At 49.1% G+C, this 27,117-nt stretch overlaps 1 protein-coding gene across 4 annotated transcripts in view; it reads left to right on the top strand.

Annotated features, from left to right (window-relative positions):
• Positions 1-27,117, top strand: part of SLC25A42 (solute carrier family 25 member 42) — a 128,843-nt gene that overhangs the window by 96,544 nt on the left and 5,182 nt on the right. The window lies entirely within an intron of this gene.

Raw genomic sequence — 27,117 nt, 5'->3', positions numbered from 1 at the left:
TAGAGCACCGGGGGACACACAAGAAGGCACACAAAGTACACCCTCAGCGGCACAGGGGTGGCCGGGTGCAGTGAGAAAGCAGGCTTCGGGTTTTAGATTGAAAACAATGGAGGGACCCAGGGGTCCCTCTAGCGTTGCAGGCAGGCACAAGGGGGGGCTTCTCGGGACAGCCACCACTTGGGCTAGGCAGAGGGTCAGCTGGGGGTCACTCCTGCGTCGAAGTTCGGTTCCTTCAGGTCCTTGGGGCTGCGGGTGCAGTGTTGGTTCCAGACGTTGGGTCCCTTGTTACAGGCAGTCGCAGTCTGGTGGGAGCCTCTGGATTCTCTCTGCAGGCGTCGCTGGGGGGTTCAGGGGGGTCGTCTCTGGATACTCACGGGCTTGCAGTCGCCGGGGAGTCCTCCCTGTGGTGTTTGTTCTCTGGATCTCGAGCTGGGGGCGTCGGGTGCAGAGTATGAAGTCCCACGCTTCCGGCGGGAAATGTGCAGTCTTTGAAAGTTACTTCTTTGTTGCAAAGAAGTTGCAGGTTTTGAACAGGGCCGCTGTTCACGGGAGTTCCTTGGTCCTTTAGTCCAGGGCAGTCCTCTGAGGCTTCAGAGGTCGCTGGTCCCTGTCGGATGCGGACCCTCTGATGAGCCTACTGCTCGACCACACTACCACAAAATAGACCATTAGTATTCTCTAATTTTGCCACTATCAACCTCTAAGGGGAACCCTTGGACTCTGTGCACACTATCTCTCACTTTGAGATAGTATATACAGAGCCAACGTCCTACAAAGAGGAATATAGAATAAGACTCCATGACATTTTTGGAACAGGCTTAGACTCCCCGACTCTGTACCCTTATGGGGATATTAGAAAGGAGACTCAGGAATTTCAAAGTCCCTCTTCTGACAGTAGTCTGCACACATCTCCAGAGGTTGCTAAAGACATTCCCTACTAGTCCAGCATGCCTGAAGTTGTCTCTCTTCATAAACGTATGCATATTGTTGCTGGTAACTTGCTATGGTAAGTTAGTGTAGTGCTTTTAACACTTGTAAGCTTCCTGTATGAGGCTGTGCACGGATGTGACATAATGTTTTTGACTGAGAAAGTAGCTTTCTTCATAGCTATCACTTCTGGCAGTAGGATTAGTGAAATCCGAGCACTGTCAGTAAATGAAATTTTTACGTTTCTTTAGTACTATGGACTTGCCCTCCCCTCCAATGTAAAGCCGTGTAAGAATTGCCAGAATTTGTTCAGTAAACCTGTGTCTCCTGCAGAACAAGCTTACCATTTGTTTGGTATCATTCAGATGGTACATTGAAAATATTAAAATTACCAGGACGGCAAGATTGCTTTTGGGCTTGTATAGCAAGTGCAGCGCTAAGAAACGTTTTAGCATAAGTCATTCGATTTCATGAAAGATTAAGTGCATCTGACTGTGTACCTAACAAGGAATAGGTGGCTTACATGCCATCAAAGAGCCTCATTTACCTAAGGCCAGGCACTTATGATGGTGCTTTTACATAATGTTACTCTTATTGAAATAAAGCATCTACTTTGGTATCTGTACACACTTTTTGTGTTTGTTATTTTGATTTGAATGCTAGAGGTGATTCTGAGGTAGGTGATCAATCTCTTAGGATTCCTGTTGTCTGATCTAACCTTCCAATACCCACCTCAGAGTTGAATCTGTAGTGTCCCTTGCTCCAGGAGGAATAGCCACTTACCTGTTGCAGTAGTTCTCTAGCCATGAAGGTTTGATGACATGATAGTTTGGCAACATGATTATGCATGGAAACTAGGATGAAAGTAAAATTGATATTTGGTGGTTGATATATTCCCCAAAGCAAGATCCACTAAGAGTAGAAACACCTTAAAGACACTGACATCCGTTTCGGAGATACTGCAGTTTTCGATGTGATATTTTTTTTGATTCACATTTTAGTTAGATTTTTGAAAAAATTAAATTGTCTAAAAGACATATTTGTGTGAAAAATGTTTTTCTGAGGTCCAGAATGTTATTCGGTAACGATACTAAGATTATGAATCTGGGGACAGCCTCTTTCCAGATAAATATCCTTCTCCAGTATTGGATCTTTCATAGATTCACATGCTTGAATCATCCCGGTCGACGAGGTGGGAGTCTCACGGTAACTTCAAATACATATAGCAGTAAGTGTGATACACTAGGCCTTAATGGCCCAGATAGGCACTTTTATAGCCTATCCATGTTCTTTTGTAAAAAGGAACCAAACTTGAGCTACAGCCAATCAGGCGTCAGCACCCTCTAGAATACTCCCAACAGAGGCTGATTCCCTCAGATTTTCTACTGCACGTCGTTTGAAGGGAGTTTATTCTTCTGACAGGATTATTTTCTCTCAGAGAACCCAGCTTTGCAGTGGACAATATGTCCCAACAGACTAAGAAAGGTCTTTTCAGAGACTGGCAGTTGTGGGAAGAAAAGAATGCATAGTGATTATTCCCACAAGAAATGCATCTACTGCCTGCATCCAGATCACAAGGTGAAAGACTGTAAGATCTGACGCACCTTCAGTAACAAAACCCTTAAGGACCGTGAGGGTAGGCTTTTGTTGTGGCTACAAAAGCAGAAAGCCATGGAAAATCTATCTTCGGATGAGAGTGAAGCCTCATATCACACTTCTCACTCCTTAAAAAGACCTGGAGAGAAAGGAAAACTGCCTACAGAGCCTCCAAGAAAGGTAGCTAAAAAGACAAAATATACCTATGTAGAGAAACATAAGCGCCAGGAAAGTGCTACCTTGGGATCAGAGACCCACTTAAGACCCTCAAAAAAGGTTCGCTCAGAGCCTACTACACCTGTGGGGAAAAAAGGCACCCCCAAGAAGTGCCTCTCTGTCCCTGTCGCTGGAAAAGGATCCAGTAAGATTCTCCTCAGATGCTGCCAAAAAAGGCCCGTCGACAACGACCATGTCGACGGTCACTGCGTCAACGGTAACCTCGACGTTTACTACAGCGGTATCCCCGATGATCGTTACGTCGTCGCCGCTTTCATCAACGACAGGATCTATAAGAAGGCTTGTTGGTCCATCCGTCGACGGTGGCACTCCTGTCTACGAGACACATGGGGACGAGGATGAAGAAGGCACCATCGACGAGTATACCAGCGATGACGGCGCCGTCGACGAGAGAACCGTAGACGGGGAAGAACCGTCGATGAAAACTCCACCGGCGAGGACATCGTCTTCCGCAGAACCGTCAACGAGGATATTAGAGGTTTCGTCGGCGCAACCGTCGATGACGGCACCATCTTCAGGAGATTTCATGGTGCAACAGGACTCAACAAGATTCCTCCATCTTTCTTTTATCGTCATGGGGGAAAAAACATCACCAATTCTTCTGAGGCATACCTCCCCAAGCAAGGTATTGCCATACCCTCCTCAGCATCTCCTAGATAATGACGACGACATTTATTCTCAGGAGGAGGGAATGTTTGGTGCAGCCAGTATTCCGTCGCAACTACATGTAAAATGCTAGGACCTGGATGAGGAGGATGAAGAGCAGGAACAGCTCGTCGGCTGCACTCCAAGAGGATCCATCATACCCCACAGTGGAGACGGAGGCTTCCTTTCCCATGCCTAGATCGTTAGTGTCAGACCTCCAGGGTATGTTGAAGGATTATTATCGAAGGTTTCCACCATCGATGCCGGCGACTCCATCCAGGCCCTACAACCTGCAGATGCCTCTGCAAACCTCTGTGACCATTCACCAGTGAACACCACACAGAAGCATCCCGTTTGTTCACCAACCACAGGATGATCATTTCTCTTCCAGGGGATCCTCATCAATAGTCCTAAACATTGAATATTCCCGCCCTCGTGCGGGGACCCCGGAGCATTCATAAAATACACACTCGTATAAGTATGAAAATATACACGAAGAATATATAGCATTTTTAGTAGACAATTTTCATACCAAACCCATATATACACGTGCACAACAGCAATGCAGACTATAATGATTAACAGGCTAAAATGTTTTATTTCTATGGAGTTTTTTTTTTTTTTTTAAACACTCCCTTTCAAATTTACAAGAAGAAAAGACTTTCCAAAGCCCCATAGCTGGGCCCAGGGAAAGAAGCAGTAGCAACACCAGTGAAAAAAGAGAAAAAACTACATTGAAAACAATGGAGCATTATTAGCCAATAGGCTGCATGCAGGTTAACAGAGCAGAATCAAAATAAATTGGCACCGTGCCTTTAAGACCCTGAGCACCTCTAGTATCCCACCATGCCTCAGGGGTGAAGGAGAGGTGACAGTTGGTTCACACTTAGGTCAGTTCTTTTTTCCGCCTTCTTCTGAGAGGATCCTGGAGCATTGAGCTCTCCATTTTTTCACAGAAAAATATTTAAAAACAGCATTTTTTCTACCTTCACTCGACGTTTTACACCTTTGTCTGAGTCAAGGGATTTTTTCCTGACTGGAAAATGCCTTCTCTTTTTGTGAAGTGCTCTTCCTGTGGGAAGAAGAAGGCCTAGTCTGATCCACACTCTCTCTGTATAGTGTGTTTACCTCAGAGCCACTGCCCTGACACCTGCAGACACTGCAAGAACATGTCAAAAAGGACTCTGAAGGACTGAGAGAAAATCAGGCTTCATGGTCTTCATGAGAGGCAAAAGACATCGTCCTCTTCACTTCCCAGGCAGCCAACAAGCCATTCTCAGGAGAGACAAGCTAGATCGACGTCAGCTGGTAGGAAGGTGCCTGTCTGTTCCCCGTCTGTCATCGCTGCCACCGTCGCATCGTCACAGATCGCCGTCAGCAGCGACCCGACCGACGTCGATTGATACGACGTCGAAGGTACATAGCCATCATAAAGGCAGATCTCCGTCGACGGCAACCCACCGATCGACGTCGAGCCAGCACCGCCGTGCTCATTCACCGTTGAAGGCCTCACATCCCTCGACGCCACGGAAGACGACGGCGAGATCACCTCAACGGCGAGAACAGAGACCTCCGTCAGCGGCTCATCACTCGACGGCGAGGCACACGATGTCGAGCAGGTCACGTTCAAGGGACCACTTAGAGACCTGAGCAGCCCACGGTACTCCTTTCGACGTCGGTACATCTTTCGACGTCGACACAGGTGCAGCCTATCTCGCAAGGAGAAGAGCGTTGGTTACCACCGGCTGATAAGAACATCACTCCGAGTCCAGTGGTCTCCATAAGGAGTGGATCGTCGAGGCGGTCGAGAGCAGCATCGTCTGGGCACATCTTGCCCATAAACCTATTGCCAAGGTGGTTGGAGAGTCTTAATAAAACACCTGCTTCTCCAGACTCTCAATACTCCCGAATGTACTCACCGTCGGATTCTCTTCCGAGGACACCATCGCCGACAGCGCATACAGAACGGGCTCGTTCTGCGTCTCGCCAGTCTGCCACTAGACCTCGGCGCACTACAACAAGATCTAGAAGCAGGTCATGCTCCCAGAGAAGATCAAGATCAAGATCGCGCTGTCACAGGAGGTCTCCTTCTTGGTCCACATCGTCGGGGTCTTCAGTAAGAGGGTACTCCCCAACTCTAACGGATTCTCCACCAGCTAGAGATTCCCCGGTGGACGACATAACAACTTTCAACGAGGTGCTTCTCAGGGGGGCACAAAAGCTGAATATTGAGGGTCCCAGAGCCTTCAACCTCCTCGTCGGTAATCTTTGAAACCTTCCAACACAGGGCGGTTTCAAAGAAATTGTTACCGCTGGTGCCTGGTCTTCTACAACCAACCATGGACACTTTTTTAGCACCAGCAAACCTCCGTTCAGCTCCCGCTAGGATCTTAAAGAAATACAAGGCACCTGATCAAGATCCTTTGTTTCTCAGGGCTGATCCACCACCAGGCTCAGTCATATTGGCCGCAGCCCGTAAAACACATTCAGTGGCGTCATCCTCTACGGTTCCACCGGACAAGGAGAGTAGACACCTGGACTCTCTGGGTAGGAAGATGTGTGGCACGGCGGCTTCAGTGATGGTCTCCAGCACCTCCGCACTCCTAGACAGATACGATCGTTCACTCTGGGACTCACTGAGCAGGTTTGCAGAAAAGCTGCCTAGAGAGGACAGACAGGATTTTCAGGAGATCCTTCAGGAGGGAAGTCTGGTGTCCAATCAGACCATCAGTGCGGCAGCAGAGGGTGCAGACTTGGCAGCACATGGTTACACGCATGGGGTCTGTGCGAGACGATCTTCCTGGCTAAGACTCACAGGATTAAAACAGGAAGCGCAGCAGCGTATCTTGAAGCTTCCGTTTAACGGAAACTCGCTATTTGGGACCCACACGGATGAGGAGATGGCGCGTATGAAGGCGGAGGTTGACACCATGAGGGCAGTGGGCCTCGAGAGGGGGAAAGACTTCAGGCGAAGGTACAGGCCTTACGTGCGGCGCCCGTTTCAACAGAGGGTTTAAACCCCTCATTGGTCTCAGAAACCACAACAGAAACAAGGGCGTCCCCTCTTCCAGTCTCGTAAAGCCACAAGAGACCGAGGTTCGAGCAGACCTCAGGAGTCTACCCCCAAAGCCCCCGCAAAACAATGAGGATTCGCTTCCCTTAACACCGTACACCACTCCGGTTGGGGGAAGTATCACAGCGTTCATTCACGAGTGGCATGGCATAACAAAAGACAACTGGGTGCTGAACATTGTAGAGAGTGGATACTCTCTTCTTTTCCGCCAACCTCCTCCTCACTTGCCACCAACCAAATCCAGTCCTGCTCACATGAGCTTATTACGCAAAGAGGTTCGTGCCCTGTTACAGAAAAAAGCAATAGAAAAGGTTCCAGTCGCACAAAGAGGAAAGGGGGTGTACTCCCGCTATTTTCTAGTAGCAAAGAAGGGTCGGGAAGGAGTTTTCAGACCGATTCTAGATTTGAGGCTGCTGAACAAATACATAAAGAAACAAAAGTTCAGGATGCTGGCTCTCCACCAGATTTTCCCTCAACTGCATCGAGGAGACTGGATGTGCTCCATAGATCTGCAGGATGCGTATTTTCATATCCCGATCATTCCCAAACATCGGAAATTCCTCCGATTTGTGATAGCCTCCCAACACTATCAGTTCAGGGTGCTATCTTCGGCCTAAAATCTGCCCCTCGCGCATTCTCCAAATGTGTAGCAACGGTAGCAGCACATTTAAGGAAGCAGAAAATCTTGATTTATCCATACCTAGACGACTGGCTACTGAAAGCCTCCTCTCCGGAACAGGCGAAAAACCATCTGGACATTGTGCTCAGTGTTTTCCGATCTCTAGGTCTACAGGTCAACTTCCTAAAGTCCACCCTCATCCCAACACAAACCCTCCACTACCTGGGAGCAATACTGAATACAGAGATCGAAAGAGTGTATCCTTCGGAGGACCGACTGTTATCAATAAAGAGGAAGTGTCAAGACCTTCTGGGTTCCCCCGCGCCTACGGCCCGTCAGGTGACATCTCTGTTGGGCTCCATGGCCTCTTGCATTTTCATTGTCCCGAACGCCAGATTGCATATGAGGCCTCTCCAAGAGGCTCTGGAGGAAAACTGGAATCAACACAGATGCCACTGGGAGGACAGAATGCTTCTTCCGGTAGGAGCACAACAATCATTACGATGGGGGATGCACAGACATCACCTGTCAGTGGGAGTTCCTTTTCTTCAGCCAATCGTGTCCGACACTCTGGTAACGGATGCGTCGCTTCAGGGCTGGGGAGCTCATCTGGGTTCTCTTCAAGCTCAGGGCCTGTGGTCCAACAAAGAAAGGGCGTACCATATCAACCTGCTGGAGCTCAGAGCGGTTCATCTGGCTCTCAAGTCATTTGCTCCATCGAATCGAATCAGGGAAAATCTCTCCTCGTACAAATGGACAACACGATGACAATGTATTATCTGAACAAGCAAGGAGGGACGAGATCCCTTCCCCTGTCTCGGGAATCTCAGGCCATTTGGCATTGGCTCATAGCGAGGGGAATGTCTGACAGCAATTCACCTCCCAGGACGGCAAAACGTGGAGGAGGACTTCCTAAGCAGAACCCTCGAGGACGCCCACGATTGGGTTCTTCACGACGAGGTCGTCGAAGACATCTTCGTGCAATGGGGTCGGCCTCAGTTAGATCTCTTTGCCGATGAGGTAAACAAGAAATGCCCAGACTTCGCGTCCAGGTTCTACCGTCCAGGGTCTCGAGGGAATGCTCTGTTGATCGACTGGTCAGGGATATTTCTCTACGCCTTTCCACTGATTCCCCTCATACCAGCTGTGATAAACAAACTCTACAGATCCAGCACCAGAATGATTCTCATAGCTCCGCAATGGCCTCGTCAGTTCTGGTACACGGATCTCCTCAACCTATCAGAACAGCTGCACAAGAGGCTGCCGTGCAGACCGGATCTCCTTTGCAGGCTGGAAGGCAGGATACTTCACCTCAACCTTCCCTCTCTGAGCTTGACGGCATGGCTCCTGAATTCCTGCAGTATGGGCATCTAGGCCTCTCGCAGGAATGCATGAACATCTTAAAGGAGTCCAGACGGCCTGCCACGAGGCGCTCTTATGCGTTCAAGTGGAAGAGATTCTACATATGGTGTCATCAGCAGGGTCAGAATCCTATTCTGGCTCCGGAGGAGGTCATATTGTCTTACTTGCTCCATCTGGCGAAATCGGGTCTGCAAGTGTCATCTATTAAGGTACATTTACCTGCCATTACAGCCTATCGTAAGTCACCTTCTCAGGAATCCTTTTTTACAAGACCAGTAATCAAGGATTTCTTAGAAGGTTTGAAGAAGGCTTTTCCACCCATTCGAAAACCCTCGCCTCCATGGGAACTAAATATAGTATTATCTAGACTCACGGGCCCTCCTTTCGAACCGATCCACAAAGCTTCTTTACATCACCTTACGTGGAAGACAGCTTTTCTCGAGGAGGGTCAGTGATATTCAGGCTTTGTCCTCCAAGGAACCGTACACGGTTTTCCATGAAAATAGAGTGGTTCTACGAACTCATCCTTCATTCTTACCGAAGGTGGTGTCAGATTTTCACATTAATCAGACTATTTCACTACCAACATTTTTCCCCAATCCGGATACTCCGGCGGAGAAAGCTTTGCACTCTCTGGATTTGAAGAGAGTACTAAAATTTTACTTGGATAAGACAAAATTGATTAGACGATCTCACCACCTATTTGTAAAATACGGTCATATGAGAACAGGCGATGCAGCCTCTAAACGAACCATATCTAGATGGATACTTTCATGTATTGTTACTGCATATCAATTGGCTAACAGTTATTGGCTAGGCCTAAGGCTCATTCGACAAGAGGAAAAGCGGCTACTGCTGCCCTCCTTAATAATGTTCCAATCTCTGAAATTTGTAAGGCTGCTACATGGAAGTCTGTACACATATTTACTAGGCATTACTGTTTTGACTCAGATGCCAGAGCAGACGCTCAAGTTGGGCAAGCGTCTCTGAGAAATTTGTTTGCATAGTGTATGTCTCTTCCTGCACTTCTATTAGACAGTCCGCAGAGATAAGGGATGGGCTTGCTAATCTATTCAATGTTTATGACTATTGAGGATCCCCTGGAAGAGAAGGATAAGTTACTTACCTGTAAATCCTAGTTCTCTTCTAGGGGTATCCTCATCAGTCATAAACAACCCACCCTCCTCACCGGACGCAAGTCTCCTAGAAGTGCAGGACAGACTCTCTCTACTCTACCTAACTGTGAACCAACTGTCCCCTCTCCTTCACCCCTGAGGCATGGTGGGATACTGGAGGTGCTCAGGGTCTTAAAGGGACGGTGCCAAATTTTTGTAATTCTGCTCTGTTAACCTGCATGCAGCCTATTGGCTAATAATGCTCCATTGTTTTCAATGTAGTCTTTTCTCTTTTTTTCACTGGTGTTGCTACTGCTTCTTTCCCTGGGCCCAGCTATGGGGCTTTGGAAAGTCTTTTCTTCTTGTAAATTTGAAATTGAGTGTTTTTAAAAAATAAAAAAAAACTCAATAGAAATAAAGCATTTTAGCCTGTTAATCATTATAGTCTGCATTGCTGTTGTACACATGTATATATGGGTTTGGTATGAAAATTGTCTACTAAAAATGCAATATATTTTTCGTGTATATTTTCATACTTATACATGTGTGTATTTTATGTATGCTCCGGGGTCCCCGCACGAGAGCAGGAATATTCAATGTTTCTGACTTTGATGAGGATACCCCTGGAAGAGAACTAGGATTTACAGGTAAGTAACTTATCCATCTCTACAGATGATGGGAGGGAAGAAGGTGAGATAACAGAAGCAGCTCCTAGCGAGTGGGATGAATACCTCATTCCTACACCGTCACCACCTCCAGCAGGGCCAGTTGATTCATCCCCGGAGGACATAGAGGGCTTCCATAATTTGATGGAAAGGGTGGCCAAAAGATTTGACTTACCCATTATCTCCCAGGAAACTGATTGATTGTTTCTTATACGACTTTAAATAGGCTGCAAAGAGGTTGGTTAGGGCTATTCCAATAGTGGTTTTTTTATGGCAGGAGGGGTTGAAGGCAGTGACAAATCCAGCAACAATGCCTTCCCAGATGCGGCAGCTGGAAAAGAAGTATAAAGCCTCTGATAACACTCCGGACTGCTTAGTGTCCCAACCGGATTCTGTAATATCTCAGTCAGTGCAACATCGCTCAAAGAACCCTTCAGCACCACTCACATCTCCTCCAGACAGGGATGGACGGCGTTTGGACAATATTGGGAAGAAAGTTTCTTCAGTGGCGGCGATCACAGTGAAAGAGGCTAACTCGTCAGCCATCTTGGGCAGGTATGATCGCCAGATGTGGGCAGACATGTCTGCTTATTTAGACCTCTTGCCTGAGGATGCCAAGTTGAAGGCAAAGAAGGTGTTACAGGAGGGTGAGCGGATTTCAGCTGAGACCACTGATTGCGCAATCGACATTTCCCTGACGGGTTTACGGCAGCTAGTAGGGGCAGCGGTCATGCGTAGACAAGGGTGGCTGAAGTCTACTTCCTTCCGCCCGAAGGTTCAGAACAGAATTCTGGACATGGCCTTTGATGGGGGAGATCCTCTTTTGGGAAACAAGTGGATGACATGCTGCAGGCCATCAAGACCGATACGGACACATCGAAATCCCTTGGTACATTACAGTTCAGGAAACAGCCTTTTCGAGGTGCGAGGGGTAGAGGAAGTTACTCCTTTCGGGTGGTTTCCAACAGTATAGACCGCAGTACCAGTCCTCTCCGGCAGGACCCCGACAACAATACACGCAGCAACAGCAGCATTATCGGTTGCCACCCACCACTGCTTATAGACATCCCGCAAAGGGAAGATCCGTTGCTCGTGGAAGAGATACGGGCAGAAAGCAATGACCAGGCAGTCATACCAGCTTCCAACACTACCCGGGGCTCGAGAATTGGGGGTCGCATCACTTTTCACTTCCTTCGATGGTCAGGTATAACATTCGACAGGTGGGTGCTGGATATAGTTGCCAAGGGGCATATTCTGGAGTTCGTTCAGAGACCACCAAATATCCCTCCGTCAGGTCAGCCGCCTCCACGATTAAAGCAACTCCTCAAGGAAGTGTATGTGATGCTGCGCAAGGGGGCAATTGAAACTGGTCCCAACTCATCTCAGGAACAGGGGATTCTATTCACGCTTCTTTCTGGTAAAGACGCCTTCAGGAGACTGGCGCCCCATTCTGGACTTAAGAACATTAAACAAGTTCCTGAAGAAGCAGTCATTCAGGATGGTAATGCTGCAGGACATGTTGCGCCGCTTGAATCCCGGAGATCACATGACATCCCTAGACCTTCAGGATGCAGATTTTCACATCCCAATACATCAAAACCATTGCAAATTCCTCAGGTTCAGGGTAGCTGGTATGCATCTGCAGTTTCGTATCCTTCCCTTTGGTTTGAAATCGGCCCCCAGAATTTTTACAAAGATGTTAGCTCCAGTAGCAGCACACCTACGCCAGCTGGGCATGCAGGTTTTGCCCTATCTCGACGACTGGGTCATCAAGGCATCCTCAAGAGCTCAGGTGGTACACCACACTACTGCCTGCCTCCAGTTGTTTCAGGATCTCGTACTTACCATCAGTTATCAAAAATCACACATTCGCCCCACGCAGAAACTGAATTTCTTGGGACCGATACTGGATACTGGCCGAAACCAGGCTTACCTGTCTCAGGAAAGGAAGCAAAAGCTGTCCAGCTTGGCTCACAAGCTTTCAACAAAAAGGTTTGTTTCAGTTCAAACTTACAAATCATTAATGGGAATGATCTCGTCATGCATTCGGCTGATCCCAAATTGCAGACTACGTATGCGACCCTTACAGGAGCAATTGGATGCTCAGTGGCTTCTGGTGCAGGGTTCCTTCGAGGACCAAATTCAGATCACACCAGCAGTGCGGGCTGCCATGTCTTGGTGGGTGACACCGGCCAACTTGTCCAACGGTCTCACTTTTCTTCCTCAAGTACCTCGCTACAAAGTGACAACGGATGCGTCCCTCGAGGGTTGGGGTGCCCACCTTCAAGATTTGCGAATAAGCGGGTCCTGGACTAGAAAGGACAAGCAACTCCACATAAACCAGCTAGAGCTCATGGCAATAGATTTGGCTCTGAAAGCTTTCTTGCTAAGACTTCAAAACTCAGATCTTTTGATCAGGACAGACAATACCACAAGCGTGTTTTATCTAAGCAAGCAAGGTGGCACAAGGTCTTTTCAGCTCTCACGACAAGCTCAGAACATCTGGAAATGTGCCATAGCAAACAACATTTCTCTGAGGGCGGAGCACGTCCCAGGGCAGACCAACATCCTGGCAGACACTCTCAGCAGGACGGTTATCCCGTATCACAAGTGGGAGCTAGACCAGGAGGTTCTCGACCAACTCTTCTGAGCATGGAGCAGACCAAATCTCAATCTGTTTGCCACATATGAGAACAAGAAATGCCCCTATTATGCAAGCTGGCTTCCCCAAAAAAGGTTCCGGGGGAATGCGTTTTTGATGAGATGGTCAGGGGTCTTTGCCTACGCTTTTCCTCCGATCCCACTGATACCAAAGGTCATCAGCAAGATGAAGACAGGAGGATGTCGCCTTCTGCTAATGGCATCCAGGTGGCCCAGACAGGTGTGGTTCACAGAACTCCTCATGTTCTCGTAACAGCCACATGTGCTACTCAGACGGACGCCAACCCTTTTGACCATGCACCAGGGCCAGGTCAGGCATCCGGATCCGTCATCTCTACACTTGTCGGCCTGGCTCCTGAATTCAATTAATACGCCACTTTAGACATCTCATCAGAATGTAGGGCAATCCTAGCCAAGCCCAAGGCGGACACCACCAATAAGACTTACAGACTGAAATAAAAGCGTTTTTGCGTGTGGTGTGCTGCGGAAGGAATCCATCATATTCTGGTGCAAGTACTTCCGTATTTGTTGTACTTGGCAAAATCTGGACTCTCGTATTCCTCCGAGTGCACGTGGCAGCAATTTCAAGGTACCGCCGATCTCCAAACACTGCCTCGTTCTGTTCGACCAGTATTGTGAAACCATTTCTTAAGGATCTTTTTCGAGCTTTTCCACCGGTGCGTAAACCACCACCGTTATGGTCCTTAAACGTGATATTGGGACAACTCATGAAACCCCCTTTTGAGCCAATCCACAGGGTGGAGCTGAAATTCATCTCATGGAAAAACAGCGTTGTTGCTGGCTCTTACTTAAGTCAAAAGAGTAAGTGACATACAGGCCTTCACCTTTGAAGAGCCCTTTCTGCAATTCACCACTACTGGCGTAATTCTTAGGACGAATCCTAAATATATTCCGAAGGTAACCTCAAGATTCCATTTGAATGAACCAGTCATTTTGAAAACCTTTTTTCCTAACCCACAGATGGTGGCAGAGAAAACGTTGCAATCTTTGGATATTAAGAGGTGTTTGAAATTCTACCTTCAAAGGACGCAGAACATCCGCAAGTCAAACCAGTTACCTGTAGCCTTTGGGGATGGGAGGAAAGGCTCCCCAGTGTCTAAACAGACTATTGTGAGGTGGATTGGCCTAGCAATCCAATTCTGTCATGCTCAAGCCGGTGAACCGCTCCACAACAAGGTTAGAGCCCACTCTACAAGGGTGGTAGCCACTTCTGATGGATACAACTACCTGTGGATTCCTCACCTGATGAATACTCCCATGGCGCCAGCATTTGACGGAAATCTTCTTACTAGTCTCTGCACGTCGACGAGGACGTCACTCTAGCCCACGCGACGCCGTCTGACGTCATACAGGCAATAAGAAGTCCTCGCCGACGTGCCGATGACAGTTCCCTTTTTTCCGTGCATTCGAAACGGTTATCTTCGAGGGAGTTACTGTTACCTTCGTGGTTACAGTGTATTGTCTGCTGCGTAGTCTTCTCTGCGGTAACAATGTCTCAGAGGAAGTCGGGTTTCAAGCCCTGTCGAGAGTGTGGGGGCAAGATGTCAGTTACAGATCCTCACTCCGACTGTCTATGGTGTTTGAGCTCCGACCACGACGTCTCGACTTGCGATTCATGTCAACACATGAATCCGAAGGCCCTCAAAGAGCGCGAGGCCAAGTTATTCATGGCAAAGTCAAAGAAGAAGGAGAAACATCATAAGAAGTCTTCTTCGCCAAGGTCTCACCGGCGTCATCGAGACTCCCGGCGCCGTAGAGACTCACGACGTCACTCCAGCAAGGAGTCTCATTCGAGGTCACCTTCGGCTCGGCGTCGGAGGACTTGGGAGGTCAGCCCCACGGTCACGCCGCATCCATCGACGCCGTTGCCCTCTCCGGCGTCACCGACTTCACCTGGTCAGGCGTCAGTGATTGAGGTGGTGCAGCCTCTTGTGTTTTCTCCGGCGTCGCAGACGTCGAGGCCGGCGTCGGGGTCGCCCTCGATCCAGGCACCCCAGTATCCGGCTTTTCCCACTCCTGGAGCCGATAGTACCGCGTTTCTTAATGCGATGTATACCATCTTTCAGCAGATGGCTCCAGGAGCTGCTCCGGCTGGTCCTTCGGGGCCCTTGGCCTTTTCGTTGGGTGATCCTGCGCCTCTTCGGCCGGCACCCTTTATGCCCTTTCTCCCTTTTGGGAATGTGGGCTCGGCGCCGGTGCCGGCGTCGGTTGCCCCTCCGTCGAAGTCAGGATTTTGCCCTGTGACTCCGGTTGGTCCATCGGCTCCAAGACCTCGTCCTCCGGCTCCTGCCTCGGCGCCGAAGCTGCCTGTGGCGCCGGACGCGGCGTCAGATGCTTCTGGAGATCGGCGCCGTTCTTCGACGTCGGCGGAGGCCATGTCGACTCCGCGTATCGAGGAGAGACTTCATTCGAGGAGGCGTGCTCTCCGTCTTTTAGAAGAGCAAGAGTACCAGCGAGTCCTAGAGGAGGGAGAGATTGAGGACTCTGGAGACGGACTGCATGGTCTGGATACAGCCAGTGGGCTGGACACTTCCCCTGAGTGGGACCTTTCATCTCCAGGGGAATATACGGAGGAGGCTGCTTCCTTTCATGCTGTGGTGAGGAAGGCAGCGAGCTTTTTGGACCTGCCTTTGCCGGTGGCAGAGGCAAAGCAGAATTTGCTGACAGAGGTATTGCATCCGGCCTCTGCTGCAGCTGAGCCTCTCTTGCCATTTAATGAGGCTTTGCTGGATCCGGTGTTGGAGGTGTGGAAGAAGCCGGTGTCTTCCTCGGCCGTTCATAGGGCTGTGGCCAGGAGGTATCGAGCTGCACCATCTGACCCTGGCTTTCTCTCTAGACACCCTACGCCGGAGAGCTTGGTGGTGCAAGCCTCCTGTTCCTCAAAGTCAGCGCCTGGTTCCTTCCCGACGGTGCCTGGAGACAGAGACTCCAAGAAACTGGATGCGCAGTCCAAGAAAATATTTTCGTCATGCAGTTTGGCGTTGAAGGCCACCAACGCCACGTGCATTCTGGGGAGGTACATCCATGCGCTGATGGATGATATTTTGTCTTCATTCACGGAGCTTCCCCAGGGTCTTTTGGATGTGGTCTCGGACGCCCAGGCTGCCGCGACCCAGATTATCCAGTCTGGGCTGGACACGACCGACTCGGTGGCCAGGGCGATGGGCACGGCTGTGGTGGCAAGAAGACAGGCCTGGCTCCGAAACTCAGGGTTCTCTGCGGATGTGCAGTCGACCCTGCTGGACCTCCCGTTTGATGGGGACAGACTGTTTGGAGCCAAGGCAGATTCAGCCTTGGAACGATTTAAGGAGAGCAGAGCCACAGCCAAATCGTTAGGACTGCAAGCTCCTTCTTCCTCTGCCTCTTCTAGAATTTTCAGGAGGTTTCGGGGATTTGGGCGTGGCTCTTATTCCTCTTCCTTTCGGGGGAGGTTCCAGCAACCCGCCTCTTCCCTCCCCTATAGGTCATTTAGAGGGAGGGGGAGGGGTGGGGTCCGTACCAGAGGAGCCTCTCAACAGCACTCTGCCTCTTCCTCGTCCTCTGGAGGGGTGCAGCAGGGGAAGCAGCCTTAGGCTTCCACCGTTTCCCACTCACTCCTCTCCTGTAGGGGGAAGATTACAGCGTTTTCTCCACAAGTGGAAGTCTATCACAACGGACACTTGGGTTCTCGGCATTGTGGGAAAAGGCTACGCCCTTCCCTTTCGGGAGTTCCCGCCCCTCATCCCGCCCCGCCCATCTTATTGTTCAGAAGAACACCTCCTGTTGCTAGAACAGGAGGTTCAAGTCCTCCTTTCAAAGGGCGCGGTAGAGTTGGTCCCAGAGCAGGAAAAGGGTCGAGGTTGTTACTCAAGATACTTCCTGATTCCCAAAAAGGATGGTCAGTTGAGACCAATCCTGGATCTGAGGATCTTGAATTGGTTCCTCAAACAGGAAAAGTTCAAGATGCTGACCCTAGCACAGGTGCTTTTGGCGTTGAACAAGGAAGATTGGATGGTGTCTGTCGACTTGCAGGATGCTTACTTTCATATCCCGATACTCAAGTCGCACAGGAAGTATCTCCGGTTTGTGGTAGGGTCGCAGCACTATCAGTTTGCGGTCCTCCCGTTTGGTCTTACTTCAGCACCTCGAGTCTTCACAAAGGTGATGTCAGTGGTTGCGGCGGAGCTCAGAAGGAAGGGGATAGCAGTATTCCCTTACTTGGACGACTGGTTGATCAAAGCCAAGTCCCCGGAGCTTGTGTCGCATCATCTGCAGTCAACAACCCAGTTGTTGTTCGACCTGGGCTTTTCGGTGAACGTGCCCAAATCTCACCTGGAGCCCTCTCAGCGCCTCCTGTTCATAGGGGCAGTACTGGATACAACATTGAGTCGAGCCTTTCCTCCGCCTCAGCGGATTCAAGATATTCAGGAATTGGTTCCAATGTTTCGAAATGGAGCGGTAGTTCCAGTCCTCAAGGTCCTTCGTCTGCTCGGTCTGTTCGCCTCCTGCATTCTGTTGGTCACGCATGCTCGCTGGCACATGAGGGCTCTTCAGTGGTGCCTCCGAAGGCAGTGGTCTCAACACAAGGGAGATTTAGAAGGTACTGTCAAGATCTCCAGAGATGCTGCTGTGGAATTGAAGTGGTGGATTGCGGGCAACAATCTTTCACAGGGGAAGCCGTTCGCGCAGTCGCCACCAGTGGCCACGGTAATAACGGATGCCTCCACCCTAGGATGGGGAGCTCATCTGGGGGATCTGGAGATCAAAGGGCTTTGGTCTCCAGAGGAACAGGTGTTTCATATCAATCTGTTGGAGTTACGGGCTGTACGTTTGGCTCTCAAGGCCTTCCTCCCATCCCTTCGTGGTCAGTCGGTACAGGTCCTGACGGACAATACTACCACGATGTGGTACATAAACAAACAGGGAGGAGTAGGGTCGTACCTTCTCTGCAGAGAAGCTCTTCGGCTATGGTCCTGGGCAAAGGACCATCAGATTTGCTTGGTGGCAAATCATCTGGCCGGGGTCTTGAATGTACGTGCGGACAGTCTCAGTCGCCAATTCTCGGCAGACCACGAGTGGCGTCTCCATCCAGATCAAGTCTGTTTAATCTTCCAGATGTGGGGGTTTCCTCGGATAGATCTGTTTGCCACTCGGGAGAACGCGCATTGCCCGTTATTCTGCAGCCTCCAGTATCCGATGCAGGGAGCGTTGGGGGACGCGTTTCAGATAACCTGGTGCGACCAGTTGCTTTACGCGTTTCCCCCCATACCCTTGATTCCTCGAGTGTTGAGGAAAATTCGCCAAGACCGGGCCCAAGTCATCTTAATAGCTCCGGATTGGCCAAGGAGGGTATGGTACTCCGACCTTCTCCAACTCTCACTGTGCCCTCCGCTCCGTCTCCCTCTCAGGGCAGACCTCCTCTCGCAGTCGCAGGGGCAGGTTTTACACCCCAACCTCCAGAGTCTGCACCTACATGCTTGGAGATTGAACGGGGCAACCTGAGTTCCTTCTCTCTCCCGCCTGATGTAGTGGATGTTATCTTAGCGGCCAGGCGACACTCCACTAAATCTATCTACGCTAATAGGTGGTCTAAATTTGTTATGTGGTGTGGAGAGAGACAGATTGATCCCTTACATGCTCATCTGTCACATGTTTTGTCTTTTGCACTGTCTCTAGCGCAGAAAGGTTGTGCAGTAGCTACCATTAAGGGTTATTTGTCGGCCTTGTCAGCCTTCATTTGTCTTCCAGACCAACCATCGTTATTTAAATCCCCTATTGTTCTCAGATTCTTGAAAGGTCTTCTGAATCAATATCCTCCAAAACCATTCGTTATGCCTCAATGGGATTTGTCCTTGGTCCTGACTTTCCTTATGGGGTCCCCTTTTGAGCCTATGCATTCTTGCCCCTTAAGGTATTTGGTTATTAAAACAGTATTCCTGGTAGCTATAACATCTGCAAGGAGAGTGAGTGAGTTGCAGGCCTTATCGGTTAAACCCCCTTATATAATGTTTTATGGGGATAAGGTGGTGTTGAGGACCAAGGCTGCTTTCCTTCTGAAGGTTGTTTCACCCTTCCATTTGGCTCAGACAATCACTTTGTCCACGTTTTATCCTCCGCCTCATCCTTCAAAGGAGGAAGAAAGACTACATCGCCTGGACCCAAAAAGGGCGTTGAGCTTCTATATCGACAGAATGAAGGATATCAGGCTGGAGGATCAGCTGTTTGTCGGATACGTGGGCAAGAGGAGAGGAAAGGCAGTCCACAAGAGAACACTCTCCAGGTGGGTTGTTCTTTGCATTAAAATCTGTTACTCTTTGGCAAAGAAGGATCCGCCTGAGGGCATTAGAGCTCACTCCACCAGAGCTAAGTCGGCCTCTTCGGCCTTGGCCAGGGGTGTTCCTGTGGTTGACATCTGCAAGGCCGCAACTTGGTCGTCCCTTCACACTTTTGTGAAACATTACTGTTTGGACTCTGAGGTCAGAAGGGACGGTCATTTTGCACGGTCAGTGCTGCAGGATTTCTTGGTTTGACCATTTAGGCACCCACCGCCGGGCGTGGTACTGCTTTGGGACTCTATTCATCAGGTGAGGAATCCACAGGTAGTTGTATCCATCAGAAGAACGAGTTACTTACCTTCGGTAACGACTTTTCTGGTGGATACATTAGCTACCTGTGGATTCCTCACGGTCCCACCCGCCTCCCCGTTGCCTTTTTGGTCTCTCCAAGCAATCCTTAAGTGTGCTCCTTTTGGTCTTCAAAGTTGCAATACATTTTGCATGTATGATATTTGTATATATGTGTATATTTATATATAAATCTATATATATATTGGGTATATACATGATTCGTATGTATAAATATATTTATTTGTTTAAAAAAAAAAAAAAAAAGGTTATATTAAATCTACAGCTATTTTATTGCAATGTTGTGTGATTTACAATATTAAGAGATGTTGCTTTGCTCTTTCATTGCATTGGGTTATTATTATTATTCTCATGCACGTAAAAAATGTTGGTACTGTCATCGGCACGTCGGCGAGGACTTCTTATTGCCTGTATGACGTCAGACGGCGTCGCGTGGGCTAGAGTGACGTCCTCGTCGACGTGCAGAGACTAGTAAGAAGATTTCCGTCAAATGCTGGCGCCATGGGAGTATTCATCAGGTGAGGAATCCACAGGTAGCTAATGTATCCACCAGAAAAGTCGTTACCGAAGGTAAGTAACTCGTTCGTCGGCATCGCTCTTCGCAGGAATGCCCTTACAGCACATCTGTAGAGCGGCCACATGGTCCAGCCAACATACTTTCACAAGACACTACTGTCTCGAAGAGACGAATAACATGGACTCAGCGGTGGGGCAAGCAGTCCTGAGGCATCTATTCCATTAAGGTGAGCCTCTCTGGTCATCCCACCTTCCACGAAAAGGGTATGTGACCTACGTTTCCTTAATCTGGTAAAGGTTAATTTTTCTGCTTATAATGATTATTGTAGTTATTATTGTGTAGTTAGCTTAGTAGTTATCATGATGTTTACGATTATGATTATTGTGCTTATTGTTATCTTCCTGCGAAGTTTGGCATATTTCTAGGGAATAATGGCTAGGAGTAGGCTTACTTCTATTATTGTTGTTATTAGTATTGTTATTATTGTTAAAATACAACTAGTACCTAGTTAGGCAATACTACCGCTTGCTACTCTAATTCAAGCATGTGAATCTATGAAAGATTCAATACTGGAGAAGAAAATTACTTACATGTAACTGTGGTTCTCCAGTATTGGTATCTTTCATAGATTCACATGCAACCCACCCTCCTCCCATCAGAGGCTCCTCTTATAGATGAACTTTTTGCTTCACACTTGTACTAGAAAATCTGAGGGAATCAACCTATTTCTGATGGATACAACTACCTGTGGATTCCTCACCTCATGAATACTCCCATGGCGCCAGCATTCTACGGAAATCTTCTTACTAGTCTCTGCACGTCGACGAGGACGTCACTGTCTCGCACGCGACGCCGTCTGACGTCATACAGGCAATAAGAGGTCCTCGACGACGTGCGGACGTCAGTTCCCTTTTTTCCGTGCATTCGAAACGGTTATCTTCGAGGGAGCAACTGTTACTCTTGCGGTTACAGTGTATATCTTGCTGCGTACTCTTTCTCTGTGGAAATAATGTCGCAGAGAAAGTCTGGATTTAAGCCTTGTCGTGAGTGTGGAGGCAAGATGTCGGTGACGGATCCTCATTCCGATTGCCTTTGGTGTTTGAGCTCCGACCACGACGTCTCGACTTGTGATTCGTGTCAGCACATGAATCCGAAGGCCATTAAAGAACGCGAGGCGAAGCTGTTTATGGCCAAGTCAAAGGAGAAGCATCACAAGAAAAAGTCTTCTCCAAGACATCGGCGTCATCGAGACTCCCGGCGCCGTAGAGAATCTCGGCGTCATTCAAGGGAGGCTCGTTCCAGGTCTCCGGATCGGCGCCGGAGGACATGGGAGGTCAGCCCCACGGTGACGCCGCATCCTTCGACGCCGTTGCTCTCTCCGACGTCTCCAACTTCGCCTGGACAGGCGTCGGTGATTGAGGTATTGGAGCCTCAGGTGTTTTCTCCGGCGCAGACGCCGAGGCCGGCGTCGGGGTCGCCTCCGAGTCAGGCACCCCAGTATCCGGCTTTTCCCACCCCTGGAGCCGATAGTTCCGCATTCTTGAATGCGATGTATGCCATCTTCCAACAGATGGCTCCAGGGGGTGCTCCGGCTGGGCCTTTGGCCTTTTCTTTGGGTGATCCTGCGCCTCTTCGGCCGGCACCCTTTATGCCCTTTCTCCCGTTTGGGAACGTGGGCTCGGCGCCAGTGTCGGCGCCGGTGGCCGCTCCGATGGCTTCGGAGGGATTGGCCCCAGGGATTTCCATCCCGTCGACGTCGAGATTTCGGCCTGTGACTCCGGTGGGTCCATCCGTTTCATCTGCTCTTCAGTCGGCGCCGAAGTTACCTGTGGCGCCGGATGCGGCGTCTGTGGCTTCGGAAGATCGGCGCCGATCTCAGACTTCGGCGGAGGTGTTGTCGACTCCGCGGATTGAGCAACGACTGCATTCAAGGAGGTGTGCTCTCCGGGTACTAGAGGAGCAGGAGTACCAACGAGCCCTAGAGGAAGGAGAACTAGAGGACTCGGGTGATGGGCTGCGTGGACTGGAGTCGGCCAGTGGGCTGGACACTTCCCCTGAGTGGGACCTTTCGTCCCCGGGGGAATATACCGAGGAAGCTGCTTCCTTTCATACAGTGGTACGGAAGGCAGCTAGTTTTTTGGACCTGCCTTTGCCGGTGGTGGAGGCGAAACAAAACCTTTTGACAGAGGTGTTGCATCCGGCCTCAGCCGCGGCGGAGCCTCTATTACCTTTTAATGACGCTCTGCTGGATCCGGTTTTAGAGGTGTGGAAGAAGCCGGCATCTTCCCCAGCAGTTCACAGAGCCGTGGCCAGGAGGTATCGGACAGCTCCAACTGATCCTGGTTTCCTATCTAGGCACCCTACGCCGGAGAGCTTGGTTGTGCAGGCCTCCTGTTCGTCCAAATCAGCGCCTGGTTCTTTCCCGACGGTGCCTGGGGACAGAGACTCAAAAAAGCTAGAGGCGCAGTCGAAGAAGATTTTTTCGTCCTGCAGTCTGGCGTTAAAAGCCACTAATGCGACCTGTATCCTGGGAGGTATATTCATGCTCTGATGGATGACATCTCCTCTTCGTTTACAGAGCTTCCCCAGGGTCTTTTGGATCTTGTCTCTGATGCCCAGGCTGCTGCGACCCAAATTATCCAGACGGGACTGGATACCACCGACTCGGTAGCCAGAGCAATGGGCACAACTGTGGTGGAAAGGAGACAGGCCTGGCTACGTAACTCGGGCTTTTCGGCAGATGTACAGTCCACATTGTTGGATCTCCCGTTTGATGGGGACAAACTGTTTGGGGCTAAGGCTGATTCGGCCTTGGAACGTTTTAAGGAGAGCAGGGCCACGGCTAAGTCGTTGGGACTCCAAGCTCCTTCTTCCACGGCCTCTTCCAGATTCTTCAGGAGGTTTCGTGGATTTGGGCGTGGCTCTTCCTCCTCTTCCTTTCGGGGAAGATATCAGCAACCTGCCTCTTCCCACCCCTATAGATCTTTTAGGGGGAGGGGTAGGGTCCGCACCAGGGGAGCCTCTCAGCAGCACTCTGCCTCTTCCTCATCCTCTGGCGGGGTGCAGCAGGGGAAGCAGCCTTAGGCTTCCACCATTTCCCACTCACTCCTCTCCTGTAGGGGGAAGATTACAGCATTTTCTCACTAAATGGGAGACTGTTACGTCGGACACTTGGGTTCTCAGTGTTGTGGGAAAAGGCTACACCCTTCCCTTTCGGGAGTTTCCGCCCCTCATCCCGCCCCGCCCTTCGTATTGTTCACAAGAACACCTCCTGTTGCTAGAACAGGAGGTGGAAGTCCTCCTTTTAAAGGGCGCGGTGGAGTTGGTCCCGGAGCAGGAAAGGGGTCAAGGAGTTTACTCAAGGTATTTCCTGATTCCCAAGAAGGATGGTCGTTTGAGACCAATTCTGGACCTGAGGATCTTGAATTGGTTCCTCAAGCAGGAAAAGTTCAAGATGCTGACCCTAGCACAGGTGCTTTTGGCGTTGAACATGGAAGACTGGATGGTGTCTGTCGACTTGCAGGATGCTTACTTTCATATCCCGATACTCAAGTCACACAGGAAGTATCTCCGGTTTGTGGTGGGATCGCAACACTACCAGTTTGCGGTCCTTCCGTTTGGTCTTACTTCAGCACCTCGAGTCTTCACGAAGGTGATGTCGGTGGTTGCGGCAGAGCTCAGAAGGAAGGGGATAGCAGTATTCCCTTACTTGGACGATTGGTTGATCAAAGCCAAGTCCCCGGAGCTTGTGTTGCGTCATCTGCAGTCAACAACCCAGTTGTTGTTCGACCTGGGCTTTTCGGTGAACGAGCCCAAATCTCACCTGGAGCCCTCTCAGCGCCTCCTGTTCATAGGGGCAGTACTGGATACGACATTGGGTCGGGCCTTTCCTCCGCCTCAGCGGATTCAAGATATTCAGGATTTGGTTCCAATGTTTCGAAACGGAGCGGTAGTTCCAGTCCTCAAGGTCCTTCGTCTGCTCGGTCTTTTTGCCTCCTGCATTCTGTTGGTCACGCATGCTCGCTGGCACATGAGGGCTCTTCAGTGGTGCCTCCGAAGGCAGTGGTCTCAATACAGAGGGGATCTAGAGGGTACTGTCAAGATCTCCAGAGATGCTGCTGTGGATTTGAAGTGGTGGATTGCAAGCAACAATCTTTCACAAGGAAAACCGTTCCAGCAGTCGCCACCAGTGGCCACAGTCCTAACGGATGCTTCCACTCTAGGGTGGGGAGCTCATCTGGGGGATCTGGAGATCAAAGGTCTTTGGTCTCCAGAGGAACAGATTTTTCACATCAATCTGTTAGAGTTACGGGCTGTACGTCTGGCTCTCAAGGCCTTCCTCCCTTCCCTTCGTGGTCAGTCGGTACAGGTCCTAACGGACAATACTACCACGATGTGGTACATAAACAAGCAGGGAGGAGTGGGGTCGTACCTTCTCTGCAGAGAAGCTCTTCGACTATGGTCCTGGGCAAAGGACCATCGGATTTGCTTGATAGCAAACCATCTGGCCGGAGTCTTGAACGTGCGTGCGGACAGTCTCAGTCGCCACTTCTCGGCAGACCACGAGTGGCGTCTCCATCCAGATCAAGTCCGTTTAATCTTCCAGAAGTGGGGGTTTCCTCGGGTAGATCTGTTCGCCACTCGAGAGAACGCGCATTGTCCGTTGTTCTGCAGCCTTCAGTATCCGATGCAGGAAGCATTGGGGGACGCGTTTCAAATGACCTGGTGCGGCCAGTTGCTTTACGCGTTTCCTCCCATACCCTTGATTCCTCGAGTATTGAGGAAGATTCGCCAAGACCGGGCTCTAGTAATCGTAATAGCTCCGGATTGGCCAAGGAGGGTGTGGTACTCCGACCTTCTCCAACTCTCAACGTGCCCGCCGCTCCGTCTCCCTTTCAGGGCAGACCTCCTCTCGCAGTCGCAGGGGCAGGTTCTACACCCCAACCTCCAGAGTCTGCACCTACATGCCTGGAGATTGAACGGGGCAACCTGAGTTCCTTCTCTCTCCCGCCTGAGGTAGTGGATGTTATATTAGCGGCCAGGCGACACTCCACTAAATCTATCTACGCTAATAGGTGGTCTAAATTTGTTGCGTGGTGTGGAGAGAGGCAGATTGATCCTTTACAAGCTCATCTATCGGACGTTTTGTCTTTTGCTCTATCTCTGGCGCAGAAAGGTTGTGCAGTGGCTACCATTAAAGGTTATTTATCGGCCTTGTCAGCCTTCATATGTCTTCCAGACCAACCATCTTTATTTAAATCCCCTATTGTTATCAGATTCTTGAAAGGTCTTCTAAATCAATATCCTCCAAAGCCATTCGTTATGCCACAATGGGATTTGTCCTTAGTCCTGACTTTCCTTATGGGGTCCCCTTTTGAACCTATGCATTCTTGCCCCTTAAGGTATTTGTTTTTAAAAACAGTCTTCCTGATAGCTATAACATCAGCAAGGAGAGTGAGTGAGTTGCAGGCCATTTTGCACGGTCAGTGCTGCAGGATTTCTTGGTTTGACCATTTAGGCACCCACCGCCGGGCGTGGTACTGCTTTGGGACTCTATTCATGAGGTGAGGAATCCACAGGTAGTTGTATCCATCAGAAGAACGAGTTACTTACCTTCGGTAACGACTTTTCTGGTGGATACATTAGCTACCTGTGTATTCCTCACGGTCCCACCCGCCTCCCCGTTGCCTTTATGGTCTTGCCAAGTAATCCTTGAGTGCGCTCCTCTTGATCTTTGAGGGTGCAATAGATGTATATATATAATATATTTATATATATATATGGGTATATGTGTATATATTTTTATGTATATACTTGGTGTGTGTATATATTTTTAAAAGAAAGAGTTTTATATATATATATATATATATATATATATATATATATATATATATATATATGTACATAAAAAAGATTTACAGTTATTCATACAATGTGGTGTATTTTTACAATATAATGGATGTTGCTTTGTTCTTTCATTGCATTGCCTGGTTGTTCTCATGCACGTAAAAAATGATTGGTACTGACGTCCGCACGTCGTCGAGGACCTCTTATTGCCTGTATGACGTCAGACGGCGTCGCGTGCGAGACAGTGACGTCCTCGTCGACGTGCAGAGACTAGTAAGAAGATTTCCGTAGAATGCTGGCGCCATGGGAGTATTCATGAGGTGAGGAATCCACAGGTAGCTAATGTATCCGCCAGAAAAGTCGTTACCGAAGGTAAGTAACTCGTTCGTTGGGAGTATTCTAGAGGTTGCTGATGCCTGATTGGCTGTAGCTGAAGTTTGGTTCCTTTTTACAAAAGAACATGGATAGGCTATAAAAATGCCTATTTGGGCCATTAAGGCCTAGTGTACCACACTTACTTACTGCTATATGTATTTGAAGTTACTGTGAGACTCCCACCTCGACGAGGGGGATGATTCAAGCATGTGAATCTATGAAAGATACCAATACTGGAGAACTACAGTTACAGGTAAGTAAGTAATTTTCTTACTGTTGCAATTCATATATAATGAATCAGTGGGTCTGTCAGGCTATTTTCTAGGGCTTCTATTTCGCTGGAAAGACAATAGATGGTATGTTTGTCTCCATGACTCTTACCTTGATAGGAAGAATAAGTGAGATCACAGTGAAAAGTACAGAGGCTTTATGTGGTGCTGAGTGTTTTCAGTCTAGACCCATATTAAACTATACCTTTGAGTGTTAATATTTAGTTCAAATTCTGCACGCTCTTCTTACAAAATACGTACATCACATCATTTAAAAATCAAATGGAGGCATCATAAGCCAAGAAATTGAATTCTCTACTAAAGAGCCATGACAGTCATGTAATGTTCGTGTAACACAGCAGATGTATTGAAAATGTATGTTCTTCTGAAAGAAGACAAGAAAAAGTTATCTTTTCTGGTTTTCAAATCTGAGGGGGTCACATTCCGTAACTAGTGCTTTAACCAATTAAGCAAGTCTCCAGGGATAGGACACTTGTTTGTAGTCATTTTTATGTTATTAGTGATGTTTTAAAAATTGGTTAAGAAGGATAGATCTGGCTAAGTT

The sequence above is a fragment of the Pleurodeles waltl genome, chromosome 12, assembly GCF_031143425.1.
Source record: "Pleurodeles waltl isolate 20211129_DDA chromosome 12, aPleWal1.hap1.20221129, whole genome shotgun sequence".
In the NCBI taxonomy this organism is placed as follows: Eukaryota; Metazoa; Chordata; class Amphibia; order Caudata; family Salamandridae; genus Pleurodeles; species Pleurodeles waltl.
The sequence above is the reverse complement of the archived record's forward strand: the minus strand, read 5'-3'. Positions and strand labels throughout refer to the sequence as shown.